We start from the raw sequence: 12,764 nt of genomic DNA on the forward strand, positions 1-12,764 counted from the left end.
CTGCAGCTCTCAGAGTAGGTCAAAGCTGGAGCAACGGGCCCTCCCCGAGGTAGAGGGACTGGACCTGGGGCAGGTCAGTGCACGCCATAGGATCAAGGATCTCACCTACCCCTGAGGGCATCATACTTACCCCTACACTCCCACCCACACTCACCCAGATCCCACAAATTCCCTTTAGGCACTGCCTCCCCAACTCATACAGCCCTGGAGAGGGGGTGTGGAAGCCCCTTCTGGCCTCCCCAGACAGCTTTCTATCCTCACACAAGTTGTCCACGTTTCCCCCTACACAGAGGGTACCCCCCCTCCACCCCTGACTCACCAGCCCATCAGGACAGTGCCCGGGCCTACCCTTCAGAGTCAATTTCTCCAGAGAAAGCTGCTCAAAGGATAGAGAAAGGAATGGAATGAGACTGAAGAGTGGGGTTCATGTTAGGAAACCTCTTAGCTTATGAGGCAGGACATGGAACAAATGAACAAACTGAGCCTACAAGGGTAACCTAGTAACTAGGAGGGGGTTGGGGCTTGGACCTGGGAGCCTTCCACCCAGGCCTTGGAAAGGAAACAGACTTGTTGTTTTAAGGTTGGAAGCACACAGCAGAGGCCCACCAGCCCCTTTCCTTCATCTCTGCGTGGGGATCACACTGACCTCATGGGGTGCAGTCTCAGGGGATGCTGTTGAGGAGGTAACAGGGTCAGGGACCCACATAAATGGCCCTTACTGTCAATATTATTATCATTATTACTCTTTATATCCACCACAGTAAACATGATCCTTGGTGCCTCAGGTGCCAAGGAGACGCCCCACCCCGGGCCCCTGCCCGCAGCACCCCAGGAAGCCACTCTTCCTGGCCTCTGACGTCCATCCTGTCTGGGAGCCCTCTCCTTTTTTGTGGCTCCATGTTTGGAAATCTCCCTCTGTTTTCCCGGCTCTCCTCTGACCAGAATGGCCCAAGCTCTCTGTCCCTCTGTGCACATGAGTAACTTTTGCTAAAAAGCAAACATCACTGGGGCACCCAGCCTCGTGGTTTCAGGCTGTGCGGTTTACCTCATGACGTCATCTTCCTTCCTCCAGATAAACCAGAAGAGACTTTACTGCTCAAAATCTCGCTGGTCCTGGGAAATGGGGCCTTCACGGTCCTTTGAAGGTTCAGAGAGGGCAGCTGAAGGCATCCCCAGGCCAGGCGTCCCCAGGCTGACCTGGGATGGCCAAAGGGGGTTTTCTAGCACTGAGAACCTGGGTTGGTACAGGCTTGGACAGAGCTCTCTACATGTGGGAATCAGGCTCAGGGTAGGAGCTGGGGACCCTGAGGCTGGTCAGGAAGGGCTGGGACCTCCAGGGTCCCAGGTGACAGAACCAGGCCCCACAGATATGATCCACAGAGGACCCCTCCCCTTCCTCAAACCAGGCCACAAACCCCTCCCTGCCCCCTGCCAACCACACAAAGTCTGGACAATGCCAGGGCTGGGGGACAGGGAAGGAGCAGCTTACGTCTGTTGAACATCCACATTCTCCCAGGCTCTTGTGCTCTATTATCTCAGGTAATGTTCTAACCGCCCTTTGAAGTAGGTAGTTTATAGAGTGCTCAGTGACAGAAGACAGACTTAAAGCTCAGAGAGGTTTGAGACTTGCCCAAGGCCCCAGTGAGCCATGGGACTGGCACACAGTCAGTATTCAAGAATCTCTGCTGCATAGAAATGAGCCCTGATGGTAACTTCTAGAGAGGCAGAGGTCTCCAGGACTCCCAGCACAAGACCAGTTCCTTTCCAGGGGCACCTGTTCCCAAGGTGGGAGGGGTCCTGGCCGAGCAGGGACTCCTCAGAAAGAGCTTGGACTTCAGGCTGGGGCCGGGGGTGGCCAGAGCGACCCAGAGTCAGCTCAGTTCAGGCCTGTCCACTGCTGGAGAGTGTGATGGCCCTTCCACCTTCCCAGGGGGCCCTATTTCCTTCTACTTGACCCAAATCCTTACTGGGCCTCCACCCTGTGCCTGTCCCGCTCACTCCACAGGGTGCTGCAGGGAATGAAGGGAGGGGAGAGGACACAGAGACAAAAAGACCTGGTTCCCGTCCTCGGGGAACCTGCACTTTTTGCAGACATAATGACAGGGCATGAGTCAGCACTGCCACAGTGTTCATGATCACTGAGTGACTGTGGGCCTAGCCCCACACTCAGCATGTCACATGCTTGTCTCATTGACCCATGGTTTAAAAACAACCTGCAGGGGCTTCTCTGGTAGCTCAATGGTCAGGAATCCGCCTGCCAACACAGGAGACACAGGTTCGACCCCTGATCCGGGAAGATCCCACACGCCGCGGGAACAACTAAGCCTGTGAGCCACCAGTTCCTAAGCCTGTGGTCTAGAGCCCAGGAACTGCAACTACTGAGCTCTTGTGCTACAGATACTGAAGCCCACTCACCTTAGAGCCTGTGCTCTGCAACAGGAGAAGCCACCGCAATGAGAAGCCCGCGCATCGCAACTAGAGAGTAGCCCCAGCTCTTTGCAACTAGAGAAAAGGCCACATAGCAATGAAGACACAGTACAGCCAAAAATAAGTAAGTACATAAACTTTTTTTTAAAACACTGCAAAGTGGCTACTGCTTCCATTTTATAGATGAGGAAAATGAGCTTTAGTCTCTTGCTTCAGGTCACCCAGCTAGGAAATGGCAGAGCTGAGATTCAAATCTGGGACAGTCAAGACTATAGGACTGTGGTCCTGACCACAAAACTCCAATAACTTTGACCTGAAGCAGAAACCCCATTCCAGAAAGCTGGACTGAGTATGCCGAGGGAGGGATGAAAGGGAGCCAGGGGCCTGTGAAGGGAACAGAGGAGGCAAAGTGCACTTTCAAGAGGGCTGCAGCCTGAGTCAAGGTTCATGGTACAAATCGTCCCATTAAGACAGAACTTGGGCATGGGAAGGGGGTGCCTTTGGGGAGAGAGATGAAGGACTGAGCCGGCAGAGCAGATGCTAGGGGACAGACCCCACCCTGGTGCAGCCTAGGCTCTTCACAGAGGCTTGTGTCCTCAGGGTCAATGGCCAGTCCAGGCGGGAGCTTCTCCAGGGCTGGGCCACCCTCCTCAGCTCTGTGTCAACCTCCCGCCTTACTCCTTGTGGCCCAGATGCCTTCCTGGGTCAGCTGTTGGGACTAAGCTGTCCCCGAGCAAACGGAAAGCCTGAGCCACTCAGAGACTGCTGGGTCTGTGGGCTGAGCTGGAGATCTGGACAATGATGGGAGCAGATCGCACCCACGTGGGTGGTCCCCGGGAGAGCCTGAGAGGAAACCAGGAGGCGCGCCTCTGTCCTTGGCCTGGGCTCCCAGAGCTCAACTGGAGCAGGCAGGTCCACGCTGCAGGCTGGGTTGGCTGCAGGGCCTCCAGGCCCCTCGGAGTCTGTCCCCAGATCATTGCTGGTCATCACGAACCACTCCTAGGCAGCCATAACTGCCTGCCGGCCCACCCTGCTGGCAGATCCTGGTTGGGGCGGGGAGGGCTCTCCTGCACCCGAGGATGGGAGGGGGTGATAATTCTACAGCTACAGTCCTGGGCAGCTCCTCTCCGCTCTCTGCCCTCGGCCACCCTCTCCTCTCGTCAGCCCATCATCTGCTCCTCCATCAACAGGAGCTGCTCCTGGGGCCCCAGAGCAGGCAGGACCCTGGGCTGGTCTGCCGGGCCCAAGGGTGACTGGGAGGTAGGGATGGGGCAGGGCCAAGGGCAGCGAGCCCTGAGCGAAGGCACTGGGCCGGTGTCTGAGCCCAGCTCTCCCTGGCTCGCACTCCTGGCAGGAAGCCCAGGCTCAGAGCTGGCCTCACAGGCTGATTCGTGACTGAGAAGCTGCCTCCTGGGCCCTGCTCTGGGTGGGAGGGGCCTGGGAAAGTCAAGTTGTGGGGCCTGCGTGGCCCTGTGGGGCCGGCCCAGGCTGTGTGTGGGGGCCCGAGAAGCATAGAAAAGCCGTTTTCTTCATTAAGCATCTGGGTAAAGGTTGACGGACTCAGCAGGAAGGCTTTTCCAATTATCCAGACTTGGCCTGGCAGCCGGGCCCCGGAGGGGAGCAGGTTTGCCTCCTTTGGTCTTTAGAAGGCTCCTCGCTCTCCTTGCTGCCATGGTAATTAATGAGGGCCTGTTTGAGGGGGGGGCAGCATTTTTCCATACCAACCTGCCATCCAGCTGCCCTGCTGCAGCCCTGGCTCTGGAACTCAGGAGGAACAAGGATCCCAGGTCATGGCAGCCATCCCCAGAGTGAGCTGGGTGCCCACTTAAAGGCCAGCTTGGGTGACACAGGGACAGAGATGTGGCCACTACAGGCTCTCAGGCCACCTCGTATGTAGTGGCTGTGGTGGCCACAACGACCTCTGCAGGTGGCCAGGATGGTGAGGGTCAGACACCAGTGATCAGCCCCTCGATTTCTCTGGAAGTCATTGGCTAGAGTTCTGCTCTCAAAGAGCACTATGCCCGGGGGATCCCTGCGCCTAGGAACCTTCAGTTTTGAAGGTAGAGTAAGAAGGACTTCCCTGGTTGCTCAGATGGTAAAGAGTCTGCCTGCAATGCAGGAGACCTGGGTTCAATCCCTGGACCAGAAAGATACCTTGGAGAAGGAAATAGCAACTCACTCCAGTATTCTTGCCTGGAGAATTCCAAGGACAGAGGGGCCTAGAGGGCTATAGTCCATGGGGTTGCAAAAGAGTTGGAAATGACTGAGCGATGACACTTTTTCATTTTCAAGAAGGGCCAGTGCCTGGTTGGATGACGGATTAGAGAGAGTGGGGGTGATGTTTCTTGGCAACTTGGGGTGTCATCATCTGAGCCCAAGACCCCTCTGGGCCTATGTAGTCACCCTCTAGTTCCAAAGGATCCCCCATCCCATCTGCTTCCAAGGTGGGATGACTGAGGTCTTATCTGCCTGGCTCCAGTTGCTCTATGGGGTCAGTGCTCTAAAGACTCACAAACTTTCTCTCTACTCGTAACTAAAAATCATGAAAAAGTCCAAACACACTCAAAAGAAGGAAAAAGTATCGTGACCCACACCCCTACCCCCTCCATCAGTCCACCGTTCAGCTTCAATACCCATCAACATTTTCTAATCTCTCCTACTTCCCACTCCACTTTTAAAAAATATTCGGAAATAATCCTAGGCATCATGTTACCACCAATAAATACTTCCCGTCTCCTGGCAGGGGCCACGTGGAAGTGACCTGAGCAGTTTCCACATCAGTCTCCTTTGGGTCAGGGCCTGCCCTTGTCACCTCTGTAGTCCAGCTCCTAGCTCTGTTCTTCAGGGAGAGATCACTGAGCTGAGGTGACCCGTGATGTGACCTGTGTTCTGAATGACAATCTCCAGCTCTAATTTCTATGTCCGAGAAATCAGTCTGCTGCTCCTAGAAGGAGTATGACCTAGAGATTGTTGTGGAAACAGCTCAGGCTGCTTTCATGTGGCCACTGCCAGGAGACAAGCCTTCCTAGAATAGCTTGGCTCCAGGAAGACGTGACTTCTCCCTGCCTCAGGGCTCCTGGTCATCACCTCCTCTGAGAAGCCCTCCCTGACCAGCCTGGGGTTGCTCCAGTGCCCGCAGCCTCAACCCCCAGCCCTGTTAAGATGACTATTCAGGGTGTCTGGGGCTTTCTGAAGGGCAGCACTGTGTTCTGCTTCACATGAAGCCATCACACCAGGGAAGTCCTGTATGTTTGCAGCATGACAGAGGGTGTGCAAATAAAGGATTGAATTTGCAGGAGAACAAGTTGGTGGAGTAAAGAAATGACTGGAAGCATGTGGCAATGGGGAAATGCTCTTTGTTAGAGTCTCTGTCCATCTTCAGAAACTGGAAAACAGATGGAGCAGGTGAAAGTGTTAGGGACACTTCTCTGCTGGCAAGAGGGTCTCCTGCCCCTGCCCATCAGCCAGAGCTTGTCCTGTCCAGTGTCGTTGACCTCTCTGAAGCCCCAGGGCAGTTTCTCTCCCTGCCCTGGGCTGGGAACAGGCATGGGGCTCAGCGCAGGCCCAGACTCTGCGCCTGCTGATGGGGTCTGTTTGCACAGCATCATCTGGTTTCAATCCAGTGGAATCTTCCAACTTTCCACGGGAATGTCTTCTATTTTAAACTCTCCCGGATGGGCTGGGCAAACCCAGCCTGAGTAGCCTGTGAGCCCCTGAGCAACTGCTGGGGGACTCACCTCCCCCAACCAGCCAGCCCCCATCAGCAGGAGCAGGCACGGCTGTGGGGGTGGTGGGGCTCCAGCTCCACCCAGGACTCCCTGGATGACCTCAAGCCCATCCTTCTTCCTTCTGGACCACAATCTCCTCATCTTTACGGTGGAGGGTTAATAGCAGGATTCAAATCCTGGCACCACCCTCAGTTAACTATATGAATGTTACAGAGCTCCTCAGGCTTCAGTTTCTTCATCTGTAAAATGGAAATAAGTTGAGTTGTTAGGATTGTATGAGTGAAGTTCTCCGCACAGTGTCTGGGCAATGGCAAGGCCTACACTTTGTTGCTCAGTCACTCAGCCGTGTTCGACTCTTTGCGACCCCATGGACTGCAACATGCCAGGCTTCCCTGCCCTTCACCACCCTCCGGAGCTTGTTCAAACCAAGTGCTGGTTATTATGGATCCGGAATTTCTTATCTAGAACATTTGGTCATTTGTGTTTCAGAGTTTATACGTTATTGCATTTTTAGGAAGGTAATATAAATACCTCATCTAATGCAGCAAGGTTTGGGCAGCACCCCGTGATGAAACACACTGCTGTTTCTTCATTAACGCCCATGACTATTCACCCTAAGTGGGAAAAATTATAGGTAGTCTCATGTTTGATCAGACCAGATTCTTATGCCAAATAAGCTATAAAAAAAAACAAACTTGGGTTTTCAGTGCTTAGGGGAGTTGAGTGGCAGACGAAGGACTGAGGAAGGTGTATTGTTATTATGCTGGTCTCTTCAAGAGGAAATGCTGGAATGCTTTCCACTGCTCTGTGGTGGCTCCCTGGTGGCTCTGGGCCATGGTCAGGGTGGGCAACGTGTGGAGCCAAACATGAAGGGTGGCAGGGCACTCCCTCCTGCCCAACTGGACTGCCCACCATGGCCTGCCCTGGAGAGTGCCCAGTCAGGCGGGGCCTCCACCAGGCACTGGGCACCTCTGTGTGAATTTGAGTAAAGCACCCCTCCGTGCGGGGCTTCCCAGGCGGCTCGGTGGTAAAGAATCCACCTGCCGATACAAGAGACACGGGTTGGATCCCTGGCTTGGGAAGATCCCCTGGAGAAGGACATGGCAACCCACTCCGGTATTCTTGCCTGGGAAAGGCCATGGACAGGGGAGCCTGGCAGGTTCCAGTTCCAGGGGTTCACAAAGAGTTGGACATGACTTAGCGACTAAACAACAGCAATCCCCCTGTGCAGGCTCAGCACCCACGGGAGTGAGACACAGTAAACAGACCCCAAACTGTGAGCCGGGAATGCATCCTTTCCTCTGGGCAGGCCAGCAGCACGCCAGCAAACCACACAGCCCAATAGCGTGGCCCTGCCCCGACAGACACTGACAGACACCAGAGGGGCTGGCTTCACCCTCACGCTGTGGGCTCACCTATTGTCTAAGAGCTGTGAACCACAGGAGCTGCCTGGGCGCACAGCAGTGGAAGGAGCCCCGTCAGGTCAGGCCATCTATCTGGGGGCACCTGAGGCTGATTTCTGACACATCTCCCTCCCTCTCCTCACTGCCCTCTGCTCTGGTCACTTGGGCCCCGGGACACAGGCTCAGGGTGGTGTGGGGAGAAGGGAAAAAGCTCCTTTCATCTTAGAACAAGTGGGATTCTGGACTGACATCCTCACGGGATCATCTCAATCAACACCTATCCCAAAGAAGGGGTGCCCTGCCCTGGACGTTCGCCCAGAGTTGTAGCATTTACAGATCACTGTTATGGACTGCAACTCTATACTCACAGAGTCTCATTACCCCTGTTGTATATCTCAAAAAAACCAGGTTCAGTGGTGAAGTGACTGGCCCAAGGTCACACAGCACCGGCTGGTGGAGCTTAGGCTTCCTGCCTCCCCTTCCAGCGCTCTTTCCCACACGTCTTGGCCACTGGGGTCCCCACCTCACAGCTTGTCCAGCAGTGGCCTCACAGGGACACCTTCCCCACTGCCTAGACGGATCCTGAAGGCAGACACCCGGCCGAAGGCAGGTATCGGAGAAGGCGTTGCCCAGCAGCCGGGGTGGGACCTGGCCCCAGGGTCCCAGCCATGCTGGCCAGGAGGCGTCCTGTGCTTGCACCACCTTGGGCTTGGGGAATTCCCCCTTGCTGGCTGCCCAAGGGTTAAACACAACACGTCAGCTAACAATAAAATACACAGAGCAAACAAGACAACAGCCGGTGTGGATTAAGGAGATTAATGCTTATAAAAATGCTTTGAGCCCCTGGAAGAAAGGAGACGCCAAACACGAAGCTTCCTTCCCCAGACTTAGGTCACCGTCAGACGGCTCTGAGCCTCATAATGGAGACGAGGTGGGGTGGGGGGACAAGGTCCACCGCTCAGGGCATCCTGTGAGGAAGGGGGGTGGACACCAACAGCCGGACTCAAGGGGACAGTCTTGCCGACATCACGCAGACCACAAGGCAGAGGGAGGCCAGATCCCGCCCCGTGTGTGCGGCCTCGCCAGCCTCAGGGCTCCGGTCGGCATGGGTGGTCTCCAGGGTCTCAGAGTCAGGCCAGGCATCCTGAGGACTGGGCCCTGGCCTACCACAGTGGACGGGTGTGGCAGCCCCACCAGTGGGGTAAGGGTGGCTCTGGTGGGGCTCTAGGTGGGCCAAGGGCTAAGAAGAGACAGGAGCCTGAAGCAGATATGTCCAGCCTGGACGGGAATAGACACCATGTGAGGAAACAGTACCCAAAACAGACGCAGCATCGTGGCTCCCAGGCGGGACAGGAGGAAACAGGTGACCAGCCCAGGGCTGGGTCAGCATTCCAGCTACCACTGTCCCCTCTGGCCTCCCCCAGGCCCACGGGCTCTCCAACAGCGAGCTGCAGCTCCAGCCTCGGCTGGCCAGGGAGCCCTTCCAAAATAGGCCAGGTGACCTACATCAGGGCTGCAGGCAGTCTCTACAGGGTCTGAAGGCAAATTGGAAAAAGGTGCTTCTACTGGGCCACTGCCCCAGGGTCCGCCCTAGGATTTGCAGAGTAGCTGGGGGTGGGAAGGTGGGGCACTGTGGGGTCAGTGCTGCACTTTGACCTCCTCTGCCTTCCCGTTCAAGGTGGTCCTGACAGGGGAAGGCCCCCTGCAGATCACGACCTTCCCGCCTTCCTTCAGGTCATCTTCCTTCCCTCCTCATCCTCATGCTGGCCCCCTGATACTGGGGAAGAGCCTGCTTGGCCCCTGCCTCAGCTGAGTCCAAGAGGAAGGTGAAAAATCACGGGAGTCAAATTGGGCTTTAGCCTCATGCTGGGTCCCTGCTCCTCAGGTTGCCCACCTGTGTTAGCATTAGCCCCGATGATCTTGATGGCCCTCAGAAAACAGTAAAAGTTGCCTGTTGCCTGGTAGGGCCCGCTGCCACCTGCCTTTCCCATCGGGTGGCAGGAGTAGAGGCAGAGAGAGGGGCTGAGTGTGTGAGAATCACGGGAAGGGCTGGGCTCTGGGTCTCTCCTCACTGCCCAGACCTCCTGTGTCCCAGGGAGACTCAAGGGCTTCACTGCTCTTTGCCTGCCACCCCTGGATGTTCTGGGTTCCAGCACTGAATTTCTGGATGGGTTCCCAGGGGACCCGAGGCAAGTCCATACCAGGCCTCGGGGATGGGGCAAGTTCCGGGAAGGGAAGTCGGAGGGCCATGTCCTGCCCCTTTCGCTTTTCTCCTTTAGGTCTTGGATCAAATGTCACCTCCTCAGTGAGGCCTCCCCTGACCACCCTGGTTAAAAGCGCACTCCTACCCCTCCCTGCTTTATTTTCCTCCTCCCTTATCGTCTACCATGTGTACCATTTCCTCCGTATCCTGTTCGTGCTCTCTCCCCAGTGGAAGCTCCAAGAGGGCAGGGACTGTTACGCTCTATGCACTGCTGTTCTTGAACAGTGCCTGGGCAACAAATACATGCTCAAGCAATAACTGAATATGCATCCAAACTAAGCATCACGTGCTCCTTAGCCTCTTTGCAGAGCCTGCCAGGAGGATGGAACATCACCGTGAGGTAAAGGGATAAAGTATTGATGGGGCCAAGAGGCTGAATGTGTGCACAGCTGGCCCCTCTTCCAGGAAGCCCTCCCTGATGTGCATGGCCTGGACCTAAGCAGTGTGAATCTGCTTTCACCACACAGCTCATCACTGTCTCCCCTGTCAGCAGTGGGGGGTGAGGGGAGGAGTTGCTGCTGTTCAGTCACTCAGTCGTATCCAACTCTTTGCAACCCCATGGACTGCAGCACACCAAGCTCGCCTCTCCTTTACCATCTCCTGGAGCTTGTTCAAACTCATGTCCATCAAGTCAGTGATGCCATTCAACCATCTCATCCTCTGTTGTCCCCTTCTCCTCCTGCCTTCAGTCTTTCCCAGCATCAAGGTCTTTTCCAATGAGTCAGCTCCTCACGTCAGGTGGCCAAAGCATTGGAGCTTCAGCTTCAGCATCAGTCCTTCCAATGAATATTCAGGATTGATCTCCTTTAGGATTGACTAGTTTGAACTCTTTGCAGTCCAAGGGACTCTCAAGAGTCTTCTCCAAAACCACAGTTCAAAAGTATCAATTCTTCAGCGCTCAGCCTTCTTTATGGTCCAACTCTCACATCCATACGTGACTACTGGAAGAACCATAGCTTTGACTAGACTGACCTTTGGTACTTGCCTTATCCTCCTGGCTCTTCTGGGGCAGGGCTGGTTTTATCATCAGTACAGCCTCAGTGCCAGGATCAGGGGTGGGGTGCTGACAGACGGAATTCAATAACTACTTTCTGGGGAAGCAATTCCCACATCTGGGCCCATAGAAAGTACTCAATAAACAAGTGTGGAAGGGATGGAGGGCTACCTGGCTGGGCACTGATTTCTGTTCTATGTCACATCCGTTTATCCTAAACTGACAGCCTGGGATCACGTGTCCTGCTTGAACTCTCCGTCTTTCAGCTCCAGGATAGCCCTGGCATCTCTTCCTACAGCCTCTGCAGGGCTGGCCACCCTTCCATGGGTGTGGGACTCTCCTCAAGGTTTCTGGATGACGTTACCGTCTCCAGCCCCGGAAACCTGCTTTTCACTCTCTGGGCAGCCTGTCAAGACCCAGGTGGCTCACATGTGAGAGAGAGGAGAAGGAGGTCCTAGAGAGGGAGCTGTGATGGTTACACTGGATGTCCTTCTGTTTCTCCATTTAACCCCTGGGCCTGGCCCAGGCAGACCAGGCTTTCCAACTGGGGGTCCGAAAGGCAGGAAAGAGGTCCACCATCGACAAGATTTTAAGGAAAGCTAATACCTACTGCTTGTTTACCAGCAAGCAGGAACCCCAGCTAGTAAAGTGTTCTAGTTTTGACTGGAAACGTGCCCATTCAGTGAGGTAACTTCCAGTCTCCGGTGTTCACTGGAATGTAAGCAAGTGTGTAAGTCATTGGTTTCAAATGATTACTTAAGAAATGCAGTGGAATAAACAAAACTTTCTGAAATAAGGGGGTCTTAGGAGCTTGACAGAAGTGACAAGTTGGGGAGCCCAGGTTCACTCAGCACAGGTTTGCTGGGGACCCCAGGAGGGGAGGAGGCGGCTGTGGGCCCGTGGGACTGCAGGAGGCTGGCAGCATGGGTTCTCAGATGTTCTAGGAAGGAGCCGCATCTATGAGACTGGGCAGCAGGGGCAGAAAAGGATTTTTTTTTTTTTTGGTCAGGTGATGCTCAAGGGCAGGGATGTTAAAGGAAAGGAAGCAGTTAAGAAGAAGGCGAGGGACAGCCTGTGTCAGACCGAAAATTCGCTAACACCAAAGACAGCATTGTCTGGACATTGACTCTGCCAGCGCTGGTCTCACCGTCCCTCATGGCTGGATTCACCAAGTCCGCTGCCAGGCCCAGGATACAGGCAGTTGCCCCATTTCACAGGGTAGGAAACTGAGGTCAAAAGGCTTACTCAAGTCCACGCCTCCAGAAAGTGGTGGAGGCGGCCTTTGACTCAGGCCAGCTGGCTCCAGAGCCCACGGCCTCAACTCCAACAACAAGCCAATTAGCCCAGGGCTTGTTTCACCTACATGAGGCTCCAGCCTGGGGAAATTTCTGGAAGGGGTCGCTGCCTGGTGGCTGCTGGCTGCTGACCGGCCAACAGCTGGAGTGGGCGAGGTGGGGGGGGGTGTCACCCGCTCTGGGAGGCTAGGGTGACAGCAGGTGAGGCGACGGGGTGGCCTGGGGGCAGTTGGGGGTGTCAGTGCAGGTGGAAAGCAGGGAGATGGCTGGGTTGTGCAACCCGCTGGCCAGAACAGGCTGAGCACCATGGTGTGGAGTCGGGGTGAGGCGTCTGCCCCGACTTGGACCTACGCTGAGTCCCAGGAGTGACCACTGAGACAGGATAAGCAGGGTCAGGCCAGCTAAATCCCTGGCTGTGTGCATGTGTGGGTGTGCACATGCTTCCAGGTGAACTGCGTCTCCCCTCAGGGCAGTCTGACCTGTCAGCGACCCCTGCCCCAGTCCTCGTGCTCCCAGGCATGGCACGACACCAGCCTTCAGCTGGGCTATAAAATAAATCCAAGGGAAAACCCCTCCAAGAACCTACTTAACTCACGCACCCGCATGATCCGTGTCATTCAAAATTTCCCCTGGGGAGGTAGGAGACGCTGCCTT

This window comes from Odocoileus virginianus, chromosome 2 (assembly GCF_023699985.2).
Source record: "Odocoileus virginianus isolate 20LAN1187 ecotype Illinois chromosome 2, Ovbor_1.2, whole genome shotgun sequence".
In the NCBI taxonomy this organism is placed as follows: domain Eukaryota; kingdom Metazoa; phylum Chordata; class Mammalia; order Artiodactyla; family Cervidae; genus Odocoileus; species Odocoileus virginianus.